Source organism: Macrobrachium rosenbergii, chromosome 41, assembly GCF_040412425.1.
Source record: "Macrobrachium rosenbergii isolate ZJJX-2024 chromosome 41, ASM4041242v1, whole genome shotgun sequence".
Lineage (NCBI taxonomy): Eukaryota > Metazoa > Arthropoda > Malacostraca > Decapoda > Palaemonidae > Macrobrachium > Macrobrachium rosenbergii.
Genome location: NC_089781.1, coordinates 17152881 through 17177599, shown reverse-complemented (window position 1 = coordinate 17177599; position 24719 = coordinate 17152881). Strand labels below are relative to the sequence as shown.

Genomic DNA, 24719 nt, shown 5'->3' with positions numbered 1-24719 from the left:
TCTCATTCTGTTTCTGGGATTTGAATTGAGTTTATAATCAGGTGGAGTGCCGCAAGGCGTGGATTAATACCGCTGAGCAAACAAGTGCATGCCATTACGTTCGAGATCCGGGAGTACATTTTTTGTTCTATTACGTTTACAGTGGCGTGTTTTGCTCTCTCTCTCTCTCTCTCTCTCTCTCTCTCTCTCTCTCTCTCTCTCTCACACACACAAACATGGACAAAACATAATCTAGACATTAAATTCCAAGTTTTTGTCTCTCTCTCTCTCTCTCTCTCTCTCTCTCTCTCTCTCTCTCTCTCTCTCTCTCTCTCTCTCTCTCATGCTTGAAAATTTTACATTAATCACCAATTAACATAAAACCGTCTACGGTAAGCCATCCCGAACACCTATTTCCTCCACAAAACGTCTGTAAGGGGGAGACAGATAAGTTCAGCTAAAAATCCGCAAGATGGCATCTGAAAGATGCAGTTTTGCAGGGACGTTTCTCCCCCTCCCCCCTCCGTTCTCCCTCCCTCCCCACCTCCCTTCTCCCTCCCCCTCCCCTAACCCCTCTTTCCTCAGCCGAGTACAAAAGCAAATAAAACTCCATCTCGGACAGACGAATTAAACGAGACATAACGCGAGATTATGCAGATGCGAAGTGAAACGGCAAGGGCCGGGCCCCTGAGAGAGAGAGAGAGAGAGAGAGAGAGAGAGAGAAGAGACAAAAACAAAACCTAGAATTCAATGTCTAGAGAAAGAGAGAGAATTTAATGGAGAGAGAGAGAGAGAGAGAGAGAGAGAGAGAGAGAGAGAGAGAGAGAGAGAGAATCCTCGTAATCCGTAAACGCCGACGACTGTCGTCTCCATTCGTCGCTGGTTGTCGCTGTGTCCTTTTTATGGGGAGGAAGGTCTTAAACACGGCCGGCATTAAAAACTCATTAGCAAGGGGTAAATGGCCCGATTTCGTTGTTTGGGAAAAACAGCAGTGTCATGTGAATGTATCTCCCATAATTTTTTTTTTTGGGGGGGGCGGGTGTTGTGCATTCTTTCCCGTTTTGTAATAGAACGCAGCGTTTTAGTCTTTCGTTCTTCGTTCCTTCTGTTTTCGGGTTAAATAAGCGTGCAGTTATTACCTCTTCTTCTTCTGCTCCTTCTTCGTCTTCTTCTTCTTCTTTTATGTGCTCGATGCCAGAATGCATTCGTTCATTCTGTTTTGGGTTAAATAGGCGTCAAGACATTACCTCTTCTTCTTCTTCTTCTTCTTCTTCTTCTTGTCCTCCTCCTCCTCCTCCTCCTCCTCCTTCTCCTTCTTCTACTTCTTCTTCTTCCTTTATGTGCTCTATGTCAGAATGCATGCATTCATTCTGGTTTGGGTTAAATGGGCGTCAAGTCATTACCTCTTCTCCTCCTCCTCCTCCTCCTCCTTCTTCTTCTTCTTCTTCGTCTCTTCTCATACTCCTCCTCCTCCTCCTCCTCCTCCTCTTCTTCTTCTTCTTCTTCTTCTTCTTCTTCTTCTTCTTCTTCTTCTTCTTCCACGTGGGAGACAAAGACTGTTTATGTCCCCGATATGAGAACGCATTCAGCGTCAGACAATAATCGCTGTTGTGTTAATTTCTAAGGACCGAAAATGTTTTTTTGCTCTCTGCTTTTACACAAGCGCTTTCACAAAAATGCCATCAAAGCTTGTTTGTTGTCGGGCGCGAGAGAGTTCCGCTGAAATGTTTGTCCGTGTTGCAGTAAAAGATACACTAGGCTTATGGACAATCAGATCAGAATAGATTACTTTTAGCAGTACGGAATCGAGTCGGTTGTCCTGCAGAGAGAGAGAGAGAGAGAGAGAGAGAGAGAGAGAGAGAGAGAGAGAGAGAGAGAGAGAGGTAAGGTAAGGTAAGGTAGAAGAGCAGAGGGAGAAAGTGAAGAGGGAACATGTAGGAGAAGAAAGTACGGGCAGACCCGCTGATTCTTTTCAATGAGTGACTACCCCGTAAGGTGCACTGTAGGCATTACTTATGATTGTTTGCAGCGTCCCTTCGGCCCTTAGCTGCAGCCACTTTCATTCCTTTCACTGTACCTCCGTTCATATTCTCCTTCTTCCACCGTACTTTCCTCAGCCCTCTCCTAACAACTGCTTCATAGTGCAGCTGCGAGGTTTCCCCTCCTGTGACACTCTCAGTTCTTCACTCTCAATTTCCCTTTCAGCGCTGAACGACTTCGTAGGTCCCAGAGCTTAGCATTTGGCCCAAATTCTATGATCCAGTTCTAATTTCAATGGGTGTGTAGACAGGACCGTTTAGTCAAAGAATAAGGAACCTTTCTCGTCGATAGAGAATTTCAGATCTTTGAGAAATTTAGTTGGAAAATACTTTCCTTACAAGGAGGTATTTTCCAGTTAAATGTCTCAGTCACGTGTTCCAAAACCCTCAGAGTGCTGTCCGCTGGTTTGGAAGAGTGACAATGACAGTCATTTGATCCTGCTGAGGAAAGCGAGTTGCGCGAATGCGATGAGCTTTGTTGCTCGACAGAGCTATTTTCTCGAAGATAGATAAAAATGGCAATCACGTACTACACACAAACATAAATACAAAAAACACTTCCACCCAATCAAACTCAGATGCATACCAGAAATGGAAACAAACTGAAAAGAAACATTCGGAGAAAGTTAACGCTTCTCTGATTGGCATTCTGGGGTCCCCGGTCGCCTCTCCTGAGGCCTGGTTGATATCGAATTCATTTAAACGGCCTCCTCTTTTCATCTCGGTCATTTAAATAACACAAAAAGGGGCGACCGAGAAATATATGTATGAATGTATGTACAGTATGTACAGTATGTATTGTATATATATATATATATATATATATATATATATATATATATATATATATATATATATATATTATATATATATATATACCTCCGAAAGAAGAGTAAGTACGTACCACATGAAAGCGCGTGGTACCTGGTCTTTAATTCTCAGCTTGCCTGTGGGTAACTACATGTATGTATGTATATATATATATATATATATATATATATATATATATATATATATATATATATATATATATATATATATATTATATATATATATATTGTACATATATATGTATATATATTTATAATATATTATATATATATATATATATGTATGTATATATATATATTATACACACACACTCATATGTCTACACACACGCGCAATCATACACTTGATCTCACCCTCATCCAAGCACGCAGCCACAAATACAAAAAGAAAAAAAAAAGTCCCCCGAATGACTCCAGGCTTAAAACATAAGCAAGATAATTTGTATGGAAAGCCCGGGGGATGGGGGAGGGGGAAGGGGGGTTGTGGATTTTGGCGTGCAACTGTCCCGGGGTATTAAATGCATTATGGAGGTCATTCTTCTCCATTTGTAATTTCCTAAAGAGTTTCTGTGAGGTCGAGTAGAAGGTGGCATGTCGGTTTGGACACGTTAGCAAAGAGAGAGAGAGAGAGAGAGAGAGAGAGAGAGAGAGAGAGAGAGAGAGAGAGAGAGGCCGACGCTTCTGTCTGCGTAGTGTTTGTTGCGAAAGATGCGTGCGTGTTTGTGTGTGTGTGTTTGTGTTTTGTGTACAGTACGCGTGTGTGTTTGTGTGTGTGTGTGTGTGTGGAAAGTGGCCGGTTCTGTCTGCGTAGTTTATTGAGAAGATGCACACGCATGTTTGTGTCCGTGTTTGTGTGTCTGTTGGTTTGTGTGTATGTTTATGTTTTTGTGTTTGTGTGTGTGTTTGTGTTTGTTTCTGTGTGTGTCTGTTTGTGTGTTAGTGTATGTGTTTCTGTGTGTGCCTGTTTGTGAGTGTTTGTTTGTGTATGTGTATGTGTTTCTGTGTGTGTCTTTTGTCTTTGTGTTTTTTGATGTGTTTGTGTATGTGTGTATTTGCGTAGGTGTGTTTGTGTTTGTGTGTGTGCGAGTTTGCGTATCGTGTTTGTAAATACGCAGAAATGATTGATGAGACGTGTTTTTAAACATACGCAGAATGTTTGATGGACGTGTTTGTAAACACACGTAAATAAGGTTGGTGGGGTGTGGGGTTGTTTAGGGAAAGGAGGAAGACAGAAAATGATGAATGGATAAAAAAATCTTTTAAAATCCAAAAGCGAGTTTCACTCCGTTCAAGGGCTGATGTGTTGCTGATGAGCAATCTTTGTCGGAATATGAAGCTGGCGATTTTGTGGGAGTTATATGGCCATAGTTATTCCGTTATTTAATCATTAAAGATTCGAAAATTTAAATGTTCTCTGCAGCCATGCCTGAAGAGATATGCTTATATATACACACACACACACACACACATATATATATATATATATATATATATATATATATATATATATATATATATATATATATATGTATATGAATATATATATATATATATATATATATATATATATATATATATATATATATATATATATATATATTACTGACAAGACTTCATTGAAACTGGATGGTATCTAGCGGAGATATTTATTCAATAAAAGTTACAATTTTTCCCAGGACCAACAGTCCTCATTGTCAAGTATCTAGATACCATCCAGTTTCAATGATGTCCTGTTAGTAATTGTATTAATGCACAGATAATTGTGTAAGTAATAAATTTAATGCATATATATATATATATATATATATATATATATATATATATATATATATATATATATATATATATATATATATATATATATATATATATATATATATACATGCTTATACATAAATGTATGTACCAAAGAGAAGTTACATTTATCGTTTGTATTTTTAAGAATTCCGCTGTTGTTTTGGAGTCGCAATATATTAGGAAATGATGGAGACAGAGAGCCCATACTTACAACGATAAATAATCTTTCCCCGAAGTCACATTTGGGCTTATAGCTCTCTCTATGTCAAGAAGCTCTCAAAATATATTCTAAACTCGATTCAGTTTCTTTACGGCAGTGTGAAATCCTCAGCCTTTTTCAACCTTTCCTTTTGTTTTCCGATTGTCTTTATCTGTGCTTTGTCATCCTAATTTATTTTCTATATATATCCTTCTCGTCCTCCAGTTGAAGAGATAAATGTTACTCTGGTCGACTAGCTCTCGCAAGGAAAAAAAAATAATTTTGGAGATATAATTCCTGCCATTAGTCACTTTTCATCACTCCAATAAATGTCTGGGGCGTCCATCTTCTCAATTTCTCGGTCCCTCCTCCTCCTCCTCCTCCTCCTCCTCCTCCCTCTGACGTAAGAGAACAATCAACAGAGATGACAGAAATCTAGAGACGGGGTTTCTTGGCACCTGCAGAAGCGGCGATACACGATTTATACGAGATCTATACGACCTCTTCTTTTAGACAGGACGAGGTCCTTTCCGCTCCGCTCATCTCACGTTGGTCTTCGCTGGCGATATCTCTCTCTCTCTCTCTCTCTCTCTCGCTAGCATTTAGTTGGGCGCCAGTATTCTTGGTTGGTGTGCGTGTGATGCCAGGTAATCGGTCCTCTTATCAGTCAGATCTCTCTCTCTCTCTCTCTCTCTCTCTCTCTCTCTCTCTCTCTCTCTCTCTGGCGAGTTGGGCGCCAGTATTCTTGGTTGGTGGGAGTGTAACGCCAGGTAGTCAGTCCTCTCTATCAGTCAGATCTCTCGCGCCTAAATGAGTTATTTTCCGATCTGGAGATAGATGGATTCTTAGGGAAAGATATTTTCGAACACAGGGTAGAATGAAAGACAAAAAGAGACTGAGAGATAGATAGATGTAGAGATAGGTACGTACACACATACACACATGCATACATACAAAAATACATACATACATTTCTTGGTTTATTTCTTGTTGGAATTCAAAGGCTTTCCGTGGAAACAGTATCCATAAATGTAAGGAAATCGAAAAAGTTAAGAAACCAATGAATAAAATTTTTGTATGCGACCGGCTGGCTGTGTGCATAGTTGCATACGTAGATGCATTCAGAGAGAGAGAGAGAGAGAGAGAGAGAGAGAGAGAGAGAGAGAGAGAGAGAGAGAGAGAGAGAGATGTCAGTTCCATCTATTGCTTGTGTAAGGATAAGAAAGAGAATATATATATATATATATATATATATATATATATATATATATATATATATATATATATATATATATATATATATATATATATATATATACTTCCTTATCCTTACACAAACAATAGATTGGAATTGATATGTTTTTTCTCTCTCTCTCAGAGAGAGAGAGAGAGAGAGAGAGAGAGAGAGAGAGAGAGAGAGAGAGAGAGAGAGAGAAGGAACGCTCTCTGCATTTCCAGGTTGTCAGAATCAATTGCCGAAAGTTGAAATAGGAATGGAGTTCCGAAAATTTTTTTTTTTTTTTTCAGAGAATGTCCTTATTCTTATTCAGGGCGGGGGTTACAACAAGGCATCTCCGTTCTTGGAAAAAAAAAGAATAGAGGGAAAAGAATATGTTAAAAATAAAAGATATGAGGGATATTTTAAAGAAAAAGGAATATGTTAAGAGTCGAAGATATTGCCTGAGGTATGGAGTGTGTAAAAATCCTTTCGATAGACGTTGAGAGAGAGAAAGAGAGAGCTCAAAATGGAGTAGATAGAAGTAGAAAAGAGTAGATAGAATAGAAATGAATATCGCAGAGAATTGATGAGAGGAAAATGCATGAAAGGGAGTAGATAGGAGTAGATAGAATAGAAAGGAATATCGCATAGAATTGATGAGAGGAAAATGCATGAAAGGAGTAGATAGGAGTAGATAAGAGTAGATAGAATAGAAAGGAATATCTCAGAGAATTGATAAGAGGAAAATGTATCAAAGGGAGTAGATAGGAGTAGACTGGAGTGGATAGAGGGGAAAGGCATGTCGCAGAGAATTGATGAGAGGAAATGCATCGAAGGGAGTAGATAAGAGTAGATAGAAGTGAAATGTCGATGGAGAAGAAAAATGAATAGACTGTGAAATGCCGGCAAGGTCAAGGCAGTAGATGAGAGAGAGAGAGAGAGAGAGAGAGAGAGAGAGAGAGAGAGAGAGAGAGAGAGAGAGAGACAGAGACAGAGAGAGAGAGAGCGCATATCAATTCCCATAGATTGCTTGTGTAAGGATAAGGAATTAGAGAGAGAGAGAGAGAGAGAGAGAGAGAGCATATCAATTCCTGTAGATTGTATAAGGACAAGGAGAGAGAGAGAAAGAGAGAGAGAGAGAGTATCAATTGCCGTGGATTGCATGTGTGAGGATAAAGCATTAGAGAGAGAGAGAGGAAAAAAAATACCAACTCCACCGAATGCTTATTTAGAGGCATCCAAAAAAAGTATTATGAAATAAAAAAAAACTTGAAGCAAAATTGTCAAAATAAAGGACGAAAGCAAAAATTTACAAGAAAACACACGACAAGATAAACCTTAAAAAAAAACTATCGAAAAAAAAAAAAAAAAATAAAAAAAACACGACACAAAAGAAGAAAGAGAATTAAAAAAAAAAAAGAATGATTGATAAGGCTAATCAACCGGGTCTGCTAAAGTACGCGAAATTAATTAGCTAATGACAGGGGCTTAATTACCTTGCCAATGGCCCTGATGGATATGATAGATAGATAGAGAGTCGTGACTGATGGTGTTGCATATAATTATGGGCGTCTGTGAAGACGAATGTGATTATTATGATAATAATGTTGTTGATGATGCCGGTGATGATGATGATAACGATGTTAATGATAATTCTGACGACGGTGGTAGAAGGCTAGGAAATCAAGTGATAATGATGTTGATAATGATAATGATAGTAATAATTAGAAAATGTTGCAATAACAAACACAGTAGTGATAAGTATTAACAAATGTATCAGTAAGGACAAGCAACATAATGAAGGCCGCTATAATAATATTAACACACACATATATATATATATATATATATATATATATATATATATTTTTTTTATATATGTTTTTATATATATATGTATATATATATATATATATATATATATATATATATATATATATACATATACATACATACATACATATATATATATATATATATATATATATATATATATATATATATATATATATATGTATGTTTATGTACATATATATATATACAAACATATATATATATATATATGTATATATATATATATATATATATATATATATATATATATATATATATATATATATATATATATATATATATATATATACAGTATATATATGTATGTCCACAAACGCACACACACACACACACACACACACATGCATAATCAAGATCACCCCACATCCACTTTGATACCAAAGTTGTGGTAATTCCATCCCTAATTTTTCCTTATCCTCTCAAATATTAAGCCACAGATAACCCGCTGATATCGAATTCCCTTTATCCTGGGAATAACTTACACCCAAAGAGAATTATATATGATGATGAGGGCATCTGCTCTGTCTGGGACTAATCATACATAATTCCCTTTGGGTGTAAGTTATATCCTAAGTAAAGGGAATCTTATATTATGGGGTATTTGTGGCTTAATGTTTGTGAGTGTATAAAAAAAAGTCACGTGGGGTTCAGTTACAAAACTATCATGATTAGTCACGTGTTACTAACTCTCCAGTTTATAACTGTTTTGGTGTCTAGGGGCTAATTTCTGTTTTAAGTACAGAGCATGAATTTGAGAGGTATATATATATATATATATATATATATATATATATATATATATATATATATATATATATATATATATATATATATTTATGTATATATATATATACACATGTATATATATATCATATACTGCATTTATACATATATATATATTGTATATTCATATATATATATATATATATAATTTGTATATTTATATAAATAATATATATATGTATGTATGTCTGTATGCATATATATACAGATTATATATTTATATAAATATAAATATAAATATATATATATATATATATATATATATATATATATATTTATGTATATATATTTATATATATATATATATATAATATATATATATATATATATATATATATATATATATATATATATATATATATATATATATATATATATATATATATATATATATATCCCAAAAACTAACCAGAAATGAAACTGCTCTCACTTCGTCAAGAATATTCGCTACTTTGTGTAAGGGACTTTGAATATCCAATGGCATGAGAGGTTGCCATGGTAACCAGAGTTAGTAATCTATTGTTAGCGCAGCCTCTCCCGACGGGAAACGCATCCTCGGGTTAGATGTTCAGTGAGGTAAGCTATTAATAAGTTCATATTTAATCCCAAATAAGGAAATATGGAATCTGAACGCGTTCAGGAAGGAAATATGGAACTTGAACGCGTTCCAGGAAGGAAATATGGAACTTGAATGTGTTCAGAAAGGAAATATGGAACTTGAACGCTTCCAGGAAGGAAATATGGAACTTGAATGTGTTCAGAAAGGAAATATGGAACTTGAACGCGTCCAGGAAGGAAATATGGAACTTGAATGTGTTCAGAAAGGAAATATGGAACTTGAACGCGTCCAGGTAGGAAATATGGAACTTGAACGCGTCCAGGAAGGAAATATGGAACTTGAGCGCGTTCAGGAAGGAAATATGGAACTTGAACGCTTTTAGGTTCTGTAGAGAAATTTGTTAATTTATTTGATCTTTTTTAATAAGTGAGATCTCTTCTTTCTGTATTTCCCATTACGTTCTGTTGTTACTTCATTCTAATGAACATCATAATATTCTTTGGAAGTCTGAAGAATTTCAAGACAGTGGCCCCTGTGGTGGGCTTGTTCCATACGATTTGAGTTCATCATCTGAATAATAATAATAATAATAATAATAATAATAATAATAATAATAATAATAATAATAATAATAATAATAATAATAATATTCTTTTGGAAGCTTGAATTTCAAGGCAGTGGCCCCTGTGGTGGGCTTGTTCCATACGAATTGGGTTCATCATCTGAATAATAATAATAGTAATGATAATAATAATAATAATAATAATAATAATAATAATAATAATATTCTTTTGGAAGCTTGAATTTCAAGGCAGTGGCCCCTGTGGTGGGCTTGTTCCATACGAATTGGGTTCATGATCTGAATAATAATAATAATAATAATAATAATAATAATAATAATAATAATAATAATAATAATAATAATAACATTCTTTGGAAGCTTGAGTTTCAAGTCAGTGGCCCCTGTGATGGGGCTTGAATGCATATCGAATAGGGTAATAATAATAATAATAATAATAATAATAATAATAATAATAATAATAATAATATAATAATTCTTTGGAAGCTTGATTTCAAGTCATATTATTACTTCATCATTAATAATAATAATAATAATAATAATTAATAATAATAATAATTAATAATAATATTATTACTATTATTATTATTATTATTATTATTATTATTATTATTATTATTATTATTATTATTATTATTATTATTATTATTATTATTATTATGGAATAGCTGCACTTGCAGTTATTAGCATTAATACTAACAATGGTAGCAGCAGTAGTAATGGTTATGAAAGAGGAAAAGACAAAAGACACCGAAGATATAAACAAGAAACGACTATGGAGCTAAACGATAGTAAAGAACGGAAAGCAGGGACGATAAACGAGCAACGACGATAACTATAAACAACAATGAAAGATTAAAAATAGCTTCCTTCGTTCGCCGTCTTATTAATGAGTGACCTCCTTCAGCTATCGTTTCGAGGACGGAACTAGTTTACGAAAGCAATAATTTCCGTCTGTCTTTAGTGATGGCACCATAACTCATGCAATCATTCCCTTGGCCCCTCATCTTCACCATCACACCATATCGCATGAATTAACGTCTTATTTAATGAATAAAATTATCTGTACCCAAACCAAAATCAGGACACCGCATTATATATATATATATATATATATATATATATATATATATATATATTATATATATGTATATATATATATATATATATATATATATATATATATATATATATATATATATATATATATATATATATATATAATGTTAATATATTAGAGTAGATACACCGATAATAATTATATGAAGACTTCTGCAAACTTTTTTATTTTTCTTTTTTTACGAATGTTCATTGAGACGATCTAGCCAAGACAAAATTCATGACAATTTTGAGCACCCCAGGGTGCCACGGCACCCAGTCTGAGAGTCACTGTCGGGGCTTGGAGGTTATAAATCGTAAAGGGGGACTTTGTGTCTTTGACCCGGATGTCTTTTAACAACCCCCTCCCCCCGCTATGTAAAAGATTGGTCTATTTCAAACCTTTTTTTTCGTGTAAAGAGAAATAGCTGCACCGAAATCACTTTGAGCAAAATTAAATTGTAAAAAACTTAAACATATATTTGCACAGGAAAAAGTTAAAAAATGACATTGAACCGTTTACAAAGTATTCCATGTAAAAGATTGCTATATTTTAAGCCATTTTCATAAAGAGAAAATACTGCACCGAGATCACTTTGAGAAAAAGTAAATTGTAAAAACTTATATATATATATATATATATATATATATATATATATATATATATATATATATATATATATATATATATATATATATATATATATATATGTATATGTATATATGTATGAATACACACACACATATATACATATATATATATATATATATATATATATATATATATATATATATATATATATATACACGAAGAAAATCTCCAAGTCTTCACTGAACCGTTTATGAAATATTCCAGGAGGTCGTTCAACATGTAAAAGATTGCTCTATTTCAAGCCTTTTTTTCATCAAGAGAAATAGATTAGAGCGCTTATAAAATATTTACGCAGACTAACATTTGAGAAAAAAAATAGTTAAAATAACATATTTACTCACGAAGGAAAGCTCCAAAATAACTTTGAGCCGTTTATGAAATATTTCTGAGAGTGATTTGAGATAGCGCATGTTAAATATTCATGCAAAATAAAATTGAAAAAACTCATACATATATTTTCACGGAAGAAAGCTCCAAGATGACATTGAACCATTTACTAAATATTCCAGGAGGTCTTTCAACAGAAACCCCGCCACCCCCCCAACATGTAAAAGATTGCTTTATTATAATTCATTTTCGTGAAGAGAAATAACTGCTCTGAAATCACTTTGAACGGTTGTGAAATATTTACGCAAACTAAAATTTTAAAAATATATATTATATATACTGTATATATAAATAATGTATATATACATATATATATATATATATACATACATATATATATATATATATAAAATGAAAGGAATTGGTACCAAGACTTTCATTTTCACGTATATTATATACTATCCATACCATTGTGGAAAATAAAGATATATATATACATACATATATATATTATATATATATATATATTATTATATATATATATATATATATATATATATACATACATATATATATAAATAAAGGTTTCCATGAATTAGAAGCAGAACTTTTGACTTACCCTATATAAACATTATATATATATATATATATATATATATATATATATATATATATATATATATATATATATATATATATATTATATATATATATGTAGATATAGATATAGATGTATATATATACATATATACACACACGAGTAATATATATAAATATATACATATATATAAGTATATATATACACATATATACATATAAATATACATATAAATAATATCTTATAACTCACTCCTCCTCCACTGTCAGACACACCCCCCCAAAAAAAAAAATATCAACAACGGAAGGAAACAAAACGAAAAGCCGAACATCCATCCCATTGGCTGCGTTCCATATAGCCGTCCGTATAGTAGCCAGTATCCTAGTGACGTCTACGGCGGGGCGTGAACGGATCGGCACAAATCACCTTTAAGTACCTCTTCCATAAGACCCAAATTTCTTAAAAAAAAAACACTTGTCATATTATGAAATAGCTGTTTTTTTTTAGTTATTTTTCTTCAACTTTTCGACGTATCAAGCGATAGGCGCGCACATGCGCAGAACGACCAGCGTCAGATTTGACTGCGCAGACAAAACAGTACCTCCGGATGTTTTGGGGGGAAGGGGGGGATACACTGTGGTATCAACTGCAAGTTGGCTTTGTGAATAATTGATGGGACCAACTAATGAATTATTAACCTGCTGGGGGAGAGAGAGTCGGCTACAGAGAGAGAGAGAGAGAGAGAGAGAGAGAGAGAGAGAGAGAGAGAGAGAGAGAGAGAGAGAAATGGGAAAGTGTTTTATCATGGGGATTCAAGGAAGGAGGGAGAGAGAGAGAGAGAAAGAGAGAGAGAGAAGCAGGAGAAAGATATTTAGACAGAGAGAGACAGATAGACGGAGAGAGAGAGAGAGAGAGAGAGAGAGAGAGAGAGAGAGAGAGAGAGAGAGAGAGAGAAAGGAGGAAGTTTGTAATGGGGAATTCCAGGAAATAGAGAGAGAGAGAGAGAGAGAAATGGAATGTGTTTTATCATGGGAATTCAAGGAAGGAGAGAGAGAGAGAGACAGAGATGCAGGAAAAGATATATATATATATATATATATATATATATATATATATATATATATATATATATATATATATATATATATATATATATATATATATATATATATATATATATGACTATTTATCACATCACCGTGATTCATATACAATCAGAAATACAAACGTCCTTTAATATCCAATTCACTACCTCGGAAGTAATATATTTTCATATATGTTGCCGACTGGTTAGTGTGTCACTGTAGTCCTGATTCCTCGTCCGTCGCTGGTTCGATCCCACGGGACGGTGGACTTATTATCAACTAAAATTCCCCTTCGGTAACATATATGAAAATATATTACTTCCGAGGTAGAGTGAATTGGATATTAAAGGACGTTTGTAGCTTTCTGATTATATATATATATATATATATATATATATATATATATATATATATATATATATATATATATATATATATATAGAGAGAGAGAGAGAGAGAGAGAGAGAGAGAGAGAGAGAGAGAGAGAGAGAGAGAGAGAGAGAGAGGGGAAGGTGTTTTATCATGGGAATTCAAGGAAGTAGAGAGAGAAAGAGAGAGAGAGAGAGAGAGAGAGTCTTTTAATTGGCAGAGAAATATTATTTCATCTGAGGTATTATAGAGAGAGAGAGAGAGAGAGAGAGAGAGAGAGAGAGAGAGAGAGAGAGAGAGAGAGAGATTCTTTTGATTGATAGAGAAATATTATTTCATCTCAGGCAATATGTACATATATATATATATATATATATATATATATATATATATATATATATATATATATATAGAGATAGAGAGAGAGAGAGAGAGAGAGAGAGAGAGAGAGAGAGAGAGAGAGAGAGAGAGAGAGAGGGAGAGAGAGGTCTTTTGATTGGTAGAGAAATATTACTTCATCTCAGGTAATGTAGAGAGAGAGAGAGAGAGTTCTTTTAATTGGTAGAGAAATATTATTTCATCTCATCTTATAGAGAGAGAGAGAGAGAGAGAGAGAGAGAGAGAGAGAGAGAGAGAGAGAGAGAGAGAGAGGTTCTTTTGATTGGTAGAGAAATATTATTTCATCTCAGGTAATGTAGAGAGAGAGAGAGAGAGAGAGGTTCTTTTAATTGGTAGAGAAATATTATTTCATCTCAGGTATTATAGAGAGAGAGAGAGGTTCTTTTAATTGGTAGAGAAATATTATTTCATCTCAGGTATTATAGAGAGAGAGAGAGAGAGAGAGAGAGAGAGAGAGAGAGAGAGAGAGAGAGAGAGAGAGAGAGAGAGAGAGTGACAGACAGACAGACAGACAGAGGGAGAGGTTCTTCTAATTAGTAGAGAAATATTATTTCATCTCAGGTAATGTAGAGAGAGAGAGAGAGAGTTCTTTTAATTGGTAGAGAAATATTATTTCATCTTAGGTATTATAGAGAGAGAGAGAGAGAGAGAGAGAGAGAGAGAGAGAGAGAGAGAGAGAGAGAGAGAGAGAGAGAGGTTCTTTTGATTGGTAGAGAAATATTATTTCATCTCAGGTAATGTAGAGAGAGAGAGAGAGAGAGAGAGAGAGAGAGAGAGAGAGAGAGAGAGAGAGAGGTTCTTTTAATTGGTAGAGAAATATTATTTCATCTCAGGTATTATAGAGAGAGAGAGAGGTTCTTTTAATTGGTAGAGAAATATTATTTCATCTCAGGTATTATAGAGACAGACAGACAGACAGACAGACAGACAGACAGACAGACAGACAGACAGACAGACAGACAGAGGGAGAGGTTCTTCTAATTAGTAGAGAAATATTATTTCATCGCAGGTATTAGAGAGAGAGAGAGAGAGAGAGAGAGAGAGAGAGAGAGAGAGAGAGAGAGAGAGAGAAAATATTATTCCATCGCAAGTATCACAGTGAGAGAGAGAGAGAGAGAGAGAGAGCAGGGGAGAGGGGGGCGGGGAAGTTGGGAATTCGGGAAATGACCGCCTTGTAACTCCTCCTTTTTCCTCCTCTTGATTCGGTGTCACCTTCCCTGAGTTGTCCGGGAACATATCGTTCGACTGGCTTCGAGGGAAAGCCCTGTCGGAGCCTCTTCGACGTATTCTTTATCCCCCAAAAGTGTCTCGGCGAAGAGACCTCTTTTTTATATTTTATTTTATTTTCTCGAAAGTTCTTTATTTTTTGTTTTTGTTTCTTTTCTCGAAAGTTTCAAGGAAGAGGTTTTTTTTTTTTTTTTTTTTTGATAAATGTTGCGGGCATGGTTTTTCTTTACGTGTAAGCCAATTTTGTTTTTTTGTTTATAATATTTATTTATCTATATTTGAGTAGGGTTCATCTTAATAATAATAATAATAATAATATTACATTTCTCTTAGATGTTTCTAATCTATGACAGCTATTTAATATTTCGATTCTTTCATGTTATTCTCTAATATTAATTTGCGAATATGTTCGTCTTTCTGGCTATTCCAAAAGCTCTTGCCAATATATCTGTTTAAACAACAGTTCAGTTTGTCGGTACGGTCGTATTTTATATTGAAAAATAAGGCTTGACGATTTTATTTACAGAAATGTAATTTGTAAAATTAATCTGGCTTACTTCGCTACAGGAATGTAATTTGTACAATTAATCTTGCTTATTTATCTACAGGAATGTAATTTGTAAAATCAATCTTGCTTATTTGCTACAGAAATGTAATTTGTACAATTAATTTTGCTGATTTCGCTTCAGAAATGTAATTTGTAAAATTAATCTTGCTGATTTATCTACAGAAATGTAATTTGTAAAATTAATCTTGCTGATTTATCTACAGAAATGTAATTTGTAAAATTAATCTTGCAGATTTCACTACAGAAATGTAATTGTAAAATAAATCTTGGTTATTTATCAACAGTAATGTGATTTGTAAAACAAACCTTACTTGTTTATCTACAGTAATGTAATTTGTGAAGCAAATCTTTCTTGTTTATCGACAGAAATGTAATTTGTAAAATAAATTTATCTACAGAAGTGTAATTTGTCAATGTACAGAAAATACAGCAAGTTTGTACTTTTAATACATGGCTCTGTATGCATTGCAGTACTCTTCAATAGAGAACTAATTACTCTATGCGCTTTTATTTAATTTTTTTATAAAAAAGGAAGCTTACTCCTACCTCGCGTAATTACCTCGGTATCTGTTTCATCTCTTCAAGGAAAAACAGTGAATTTTTTCGGTGCTGAATCTGGAATAATTAACGAAAACACAAAATAGAATCTTTGTAGTTGATAAATAATTGCATATTACATATAAAAGTATATAAACTCTTGACGAAATACGAGGGTGCTTTTGTTTTGGGGTTAACTGCTGCTTGAGTAAAAATCATTGTTTTTTCAGAAGAAATGAAGTTAGTAATTTCCAAAAATGCTGCTTTTTTTTTTTTAATTTGGCGGGAAATGAATATTTAAATATCTGCATAACACCTATATATATATATATATATATATATATATATATATATATATATATATATATATATATATATATATATATATATATATATATATATATATATATATATATATATATTTATATATATATATATATATTTATATATATTACATATTTACATATGTATGTATATGTATGTGTATATATATATACTGATATATATATAAATATATATATATATATATATATATATATATATATATATATGTATATATATACATGTATACACATATATATATACAATATATATATATACAGTATATATATATATATATATATATATATATATATATATATATATATATATATATATATATATATATATATATATATATATATATATATATATATATATATATATATATATACGCGAAAACGTTCTACAGTAACATTAACAAAACTGAAACTTCCGCTACATGTGTATATTTCTCAAATTACACAAAAATTATTACAAGTTTCGTCCATCTTTTGTGGACTTATTCACTAACGCTGTGGAAATCATGTATTTTAATATAACTTTGAACTTTTAAATAGTTTTTTTGGGGGGAGGGCAAATTTTTTTTCGGGGGGCGGAGGGGTCATTTCAAGGAAGTACTGTACGTGACTGTAGGAATTATCGGGCATAACATTTCTTGATATAAAAAAAGGAATTTATGATAATAAGATAGTAAGACAGGTGACAGGAGGACTGATAGGAGAAGAACAGTGTAGGCTTAGGAAAGGAAGAGTATGTACGTATGTGGACCGAGGGTTGTGTTTATTAAGTAAAAGTTTAAGTGAAAAGTGTGAAAGTAAAGTGAAGGAGCTGAAAAGGTTTATGACTCAGTAGATAGAAAGGCAATATGGAGAGTGAGGTATTATTATTATTATTATTATTATTATTATTATTATTATTATTATTATTATTATTATTTAGTCTACGGCCTTTATTATTATTATTATTATTATTATTATTATTATTATTATTATTATTTACTGTTGTTATTATTTAATATCTAGAGTCTTGCCAAACGTTCAAAAGGCATATTAATCAATGTTGCGAGCATATATTTACATTATTATTATTATTATTATTATTATTATTATTATTATTATTATTATTATTATTATTATTATTATTTACTCTACAGCCTTACTGAACGCTGAAAAGACATACGAGTCAGTGTTGCCAGAATATATTTACATTATTATTATTATTATTATTATTATTATTATTATTATTATTATTATTATTATTATTATTACAAAGAATTTTTTTTACACATTTCGTCGCGTAGCTGCGTTGAAATATAATTATTAGTAGTATCATCGATGACACTGACAATGATGTTATTAATAATGTATTTAATTAATTATTTGATCACAACGTTGCTTTGAAACGGACTTATTTTCTCTTTTTTTTTTTTTTATTAATTAACATCTGTTTTTTTCACTTATTTTTATTAAGTAATATGTATTTTTCACTAATTTTTATTAAGTAACATCTATTTTTTCACTTTTTATTAACATTATTTTTTAATTTTTTCTTATTTTCTCCCCCCCTTTTTTTTTATTAAATAAAATCTATTTTTTCCACTTTTTTTTATTAGTGACGTCTTTTTTTTCACTGTTTTTATTAAATGACATCTCTTTTTTCACTTATTTTTATTAAGTAATATCTGTTTTTAAACTTATTTTTTATTAAGTAACATCTATTTTTTCACTTATTTTTATTAAGCAATATCTGTTTTTAAACTTTTTTTTATTAAGTAACATCTGTTTTTTCACTTATTTTTTATTAAGTAACATCCATTTTTTTCACTTATTAAGTAACAACTATTTTTTCACTTTTTTTATTAAGTAACATCTATTTATTTCACTTTTATTGAGTAACAATTTTTTTACTTTTTTTATTAACATCTATTTTTTTCATTTTCATTAAGTTAGACATCTATTTTTTCACTTTTTTTTATTAAGTTACATCTGTTTTTTCACTTGTTTTTATTAAGTAACATCTATTTTTTTCATTTTTTAAGTAACATTATTTTTTCACTACATATTAAGTAACATCCATTTTTCATTTTTTTTATTAAGTAACATCTATTTTTTCAGTTTTTTTTATTAGTAACATCTGTTTTTCACTTTATTAAGTAACATCTTTTTTTTACTTTTTTATTAAGTAACATCTTTTTTTTCACTGTTTTATTAAGTAAAATTTTGTTCACTTGTTTTTAATAAGTAACATCTATTTTTTTAATTTTTTAAGTAACATCTATTTTTTCACTATAAAGTAACATCCAATTTTCACTTTTTTATTAAGTAACATCTATTTCTTCAGTTTTTTATAAAGTAACATCTATTTTTTCACTTTATTAAGTAACATCTTTTTTTTACTTTTTTTTATTAAGTAACATCTATTTTTTCATTGTTTTATTAAGTAACATTTTTTTTTCACTTTTATTAAGTAACATTTTTTTCACTTGTTTTTAATAAGTAACATCTATTTTTTATATTTTTTAAGTAACATCTATTTTTTCAGTATATATTAAGTAACATCCATTTTTCACTTTTTTATTAAGTAACATCTATTTTTTCAGTTTTTTTTATTAAGTAACATCTATTTTTTCACTTTATTAAGTAACATCTTTTTTTTTTACTTTTTTTTATTAAGTAACATCTATTTTTTTCAGTTTTATTAAGTAACTTTTTTTTCACTTTTTTTATTGAGTTACGTCTATTTTTTCCACTTTTTTTTTATTAAGAAACGTATTTGTTTCACTTTTTATTAAATAACATCTCTTTTTTTATTTAGTAACATCTGTTTTTTTCACCTTTTTTATTAAGTAACATCTGTTTCAGTGTCTTGTATACCATACAGAGGAAAGATTGAAAGTCAGTTTTACGGCTATGGCGTTATATTATTTTGGGAATTTCGTATATATATATATATATATATATATATGTATATATAATATGTATATATATATATATTCTGTGTATATATACATATATATATGTATGTATTATATACTGTATATATATTCATATATATTTGTATATATGTATATATGTATGTATATATACATGTATATAAATGTCTAAATCAGCTATGTTGAGAATTTTTTTTTTAATAAATGATATATTTTTGTACATAGGCAACGAAGTATCGTCTAAATAATTCTCCTTCGTTTTAGTGCAAATAAAAATAAAAGGTAAAACATCCTTGACACCATCTTAAATATCAGTATTCTAAAACGACCCATTTGCCCTTCCAGTAACTTCCCCAACATATAAAAAACAATCTGAAGATCTTCCACCGCCAGTGGAACCATTCCATTCACGTAGCATGCATGAGTTGCAGATGTATATAAATATTATATATACTGTAATATATTAGTCAGAAATGTATTAAAAGTTACCTACGGGGAACATTCAACTGTGGAAAGAAATATATACAGATCTATCCCTAAGAGAAAGTAAAAAAATATATATATATATAGAAGATTTTAAAGAGTGTAGAACGCTTGCTGTCAGATCTGCTTCACAGCTGTATTGTAGAATACTAGTAGCTCTTCCTGAACCCTCCTCCTCTTGATTTCATGTGATTTCTTCTTTGTCATTAGGGCCTTCAGGTATAAGTTGCGCATCACTGGACAATGCATCGATGACCCAGTACCAATTGCATTATTCTGGTACGTAAGATCGTTTTGTATCTCTCTCTCTTTCTCTCTCTTTCTCTCTCCACTGCATTCGTTTTCCTCCCACCTTCAGAATCTCTCCTGATCTTAAAAGCAAAAAATGGCTGAACTAAAACGCTCAGACGCGCACATGAGTGTGTGTCTGTAATAAGTGACATAATCCACTAATCCACGCTCTTGTACATAAATTCTAATCCTTCCATAATGAAAGAAAAGACTATAAATATTACTAAATCACAACCGTTTTGCCCCACTGATATGCTATGCTCCATTGAAGTTATGCTGTACTGTATATATAAACACAAATCCCTTTTAGCTTTTAGCTGGGTATTATTCCTTTTAATTTTTAGTCAGTCTGCGCATGCGTCACTATATTGCTTGTGCATTTGCTGAGCATTTGCTGCTGTTGCCATAAAAAGAGCATACACATACGAGTAACCTAAACTTAAGATATGTGCACCTTTGATAGACTAGAATGTAAATAGAGATTTCCCAACCTTCCATTTTGCATTCTGCCTTGTTTTTTTGTTCCTGAATGGATGATTGGGTGAGGGGGTTGGTGGGGGTGTGTGGGAGACGTGTCCAGTGCCGAATTCTCCGGAGACTCAGGAGGGTCAGAGGGGACGGTGATATTGGTGAAAGAGAGGTGGAGCTGCGGCAAGGTGGACTTGCGCGCACACCTTGGGCAAGTGGCGTTCGATGGAACCACGGTAGTAGCAGTAATGAACCATAGTATTCTACATGAAATGTAAATATCTCAGGCGATGGCGTCAGGTCCTTTCCTCTCTCTCTCTCTCTCTCTCTCTCTCTCTCTCTCTCTCTCTCTCTCTCTCTCTCTCTCTCTCTCTCTTCAAGTTTCGGCAACATGCTCCTCTTTTCTGGAAATATACCGATACCATGTCCATCACCCGAATTGTTCATCGTCATTTTTTCTTTTCCTTTTCTCTCATCTTTTTTTTTTATCTTCCTTTTGTAGTGGGTCAGGGGTTCCTGGTCTGGGAAGGAGGAAGTTCTGGTGGAGGGAGGAAAAGGGGGAGGGGGATGTTTAAGGGACCGGAAAGAAAGCAAGAGAGAGTTCCAGGTCCGTTTTCTATGTCTTGGCCGTGAAATGGTTCCTGATATTCCCGATTCCCGACCTCATTCCAATCTTCTTAGATGCAGTTTCGGACTACCCTGCGTTTTTCCTTTTTGTTTTTTTCTCTTATCTCTTGATTCTTTTCCCAGTTCGTGTTTTTTTTATTGGTTTTTGTGGAGGCTAGGCTCGGTTGCTCTATTTTCCTCCGTTTTCGAAGAGAGTCGATGTCGAGTGTTGAGTGCGAGATGTTTCTTCCTTGTGTTTATATAAATAAAAAAAAGCAATTTGTTGTTTCCATATATTTTTTCTGTCTGATAACAATAGTCTCTACGTTTATACTTGTCATCGTCCAGCCCGTGTTCAGTCTCGTTCGACGTTGGACCCTATTTAATATGCAAAGTGAAGATACCTTTAAATAAGTTGGATCTTTGCAGCCCCCCTTCGGCCCCTAGCTGCAACCCCTTGCATTCCTTGTAATGTACCTCCGTTCATATTCTCTTTCTTCCATCTTACTTTTCACCCTCTCCTAACAATTGGATCATTGTGCAACTGCGAGGCCTTCCTCCTGTTACACCTTTCAAACCTTTCTACTCTCAGGTATCCTTCCAGCTCTGAATGACCTCATAGGGCTCTTGCCTTAAATTTCATATTCGTATTCCATAAGCTTGGGGTCAGTACCTAGCTTCTCCAGGGCAGGAACCTGTCGTCTTGACCCACTGTCTTTATTATTGTAGTTTTTGACGGTTGTGTACATTCTTACAATGTTGCAGTACAGGCCGAATGATTCAGGAAACAGCCTACCAAAGAAAGATGAGGGTTCCACAAGCAAGAGGATCTTTGATTTTGCGACGTCTGTAAAGTATCTGTGCTGTAAGGAATCATTATTTCGGTAGATGAAACCTATTCACATGGAACAAGCACACAGGGACCATTGACTTGAAATTCAAGGGTCCAAAGAATGTTGGTTTCAACCTCCCACCGCAGAATCCACACTGCAGCAATAACTGATCATGATACAGAGCCAGTGATTTTTTATCGCCCTGGGGGAGACGCGAAGGTCTTAGGAGCTCAGTGGTTTTGTTGGGGACTTTCCTCTGCGTTGGTCCAGAGATCAAGCCCCACTCGGGTTATGATAGATTTTCACTGGCACACAATGTGACTGTCCCTAGAGGTAGAGTCCCTTTGAGTCATCAACACAGCACCCCTTTGCCTTACTCTCCCAGGTCTTACGTGGGTTGAGAGGGCCTCGGATGCTGTACATGTCTGGGACGAGTGTGTCGTCAAATGGCTTCTGAGAACAAGTTCCAAAGTGATGGTTGTAAAACTGGAGTAGGAGTACATCTTGACAGTATAGTTGAAGATAAAAGAAAGTAAGGATAGGGCGAGTTATTAGACAAAAAAGTTCCGTAGGGGGCTAGTGACGTCAGTGCACCTCACATGGTGCACTGTAGGCATTACTTAGGGGCCTGTGCAGGGTCCCTTTGCCCCTAGCTGCAGCTCTTTCAGTCTTTGTACTGTCCCTCCATTCATTCCTCCATTTGACTTTCTACCCTCTCTAACAATTGTTTCATGGTGCAACTGCGAGGTTTTCCTCCCGTGACACTTTTCAGGTCTTCTTATTGTCACTTTGCCATTCAGCGCCGACTGACCTCATAGGTCCCAGTGGTTGGCCTTCGGCCTAAAGTCTATATTCTATTCTGTTAAACAGAGAAACAATGTAATCGACAGAAAGGAGCTCATGAGCCTTTGATTCTGCTCAGCATAGGAGATTGGTGCATGAAGAGCCTACCCAAAAATACGGACACTTTTGAAGGACAGACAAGTTCCACTTGTGTCTGAAGGAGATGCTCCAAGACATCTGCTTGTGAGCACAGTAAGCTCTTCTTCTTCTTAGCTTAATCCTTAGACGGGGGCTCTGCTTTTAATGAGCATCCTCTAGCCTTTTCCATTTTGAACGGCTCATTTCGAGATTCGTAATTGGTTTTAGTAGATGTTTTAAGGACAGATACCCTTCTTGGCTCCAACTTTTACTATTTATCCAGTCTGGTTGGGTTGTCCACCTAGTAGCTAGGTTAAAAGTACTAAGCTATTAAGGAGTAGGTAACCCTAGTCCTTCCCAGCCCAAATTTGATGTACTATCCACATTCCTGTACTATCCAGATTCCTGTACTATTCAGAATACTGTACTATCCAGATTCCTGTACAGTCCAGACTACTGTACTATCCAGATTGTAAGGAAGTGAACTGAAAACTGATGAAAAAAAATCGTGCAGCCACGATTTGTCCTGATCCTCAGGCTATTTTCAGTAGCCCTTCTCACCCAACCTTTCACTTCACATTTACATTTTTAACTTTTCCACTACTTTCTTTCCTTCCCTTGTACCCCAGTTCATCAAGCGATTCCCTTGCCTCCTTATCTCGTCGTTATTTAGATGTCAAACCTTCCAGCTGGCGTAATTGAGATGGGTCTCTGCTCAGCGACTACTCACTGTCGCTTAATTGCCAATTATTCCTTCTGCAGGAATTGCAGGCCCCCTTCCTCTTCTACTTTCTAAACAAGGGATTCGGGATTTGTTCTCGGGAGGGCTTGACGTTCCCAGAAATAGACTATCTCACGATCTCCATAACTAGACAGCTTTTTCCCCCACGCTCACTTGATTGAGGAGGCAAGTATATCCATGGGAGTTGTGTTTGTTTGGGAAACTGTTTTAATACTCTTTCTTGCAAATGTGGTTTACAGTAATATGCTTGCAATAATCATTAGAATTACAATTTTTTTAGTTTTAATTATGCATTCTGGACTTAATTGCATAATACAATTTGCAACTTATTTATTCTTACCTGTTGACATCTGCAGTGTTAATTATGAACAGGTGTTTAATGAGAACTGATTTTTTCCCCTACAGTGTAGTTTGCCTACTTTT

General features: G+C 33.4%; 1 protein-coding gene across 7 annotated transcripts in view; it reads left to right on the top strand.

The window, feature by feature from the left end:
* Window positions 1-24719, top strand: part of LOC136826688 (uncharacterized) — a 413156-nt gene that overhangs the window by 30430 nt on the left and 358007 nt on the right. For 2 of the 7 annotated variants that reach the window (XM_067084062.1, XM_067084056.1), the window contains exon 2: window positions 20646-20714. The exons of the other annotated variants lie outside the window; for them this stretch is intronic. The gene's annotated coding sequence lies outside the window, so the exon portion shown is untranslated. The remainder of the gene's footprint in view (window positions 1-20645; window positions 20715-24719) is intronic. 7 annotated transcript variants of the gene reach the window in all.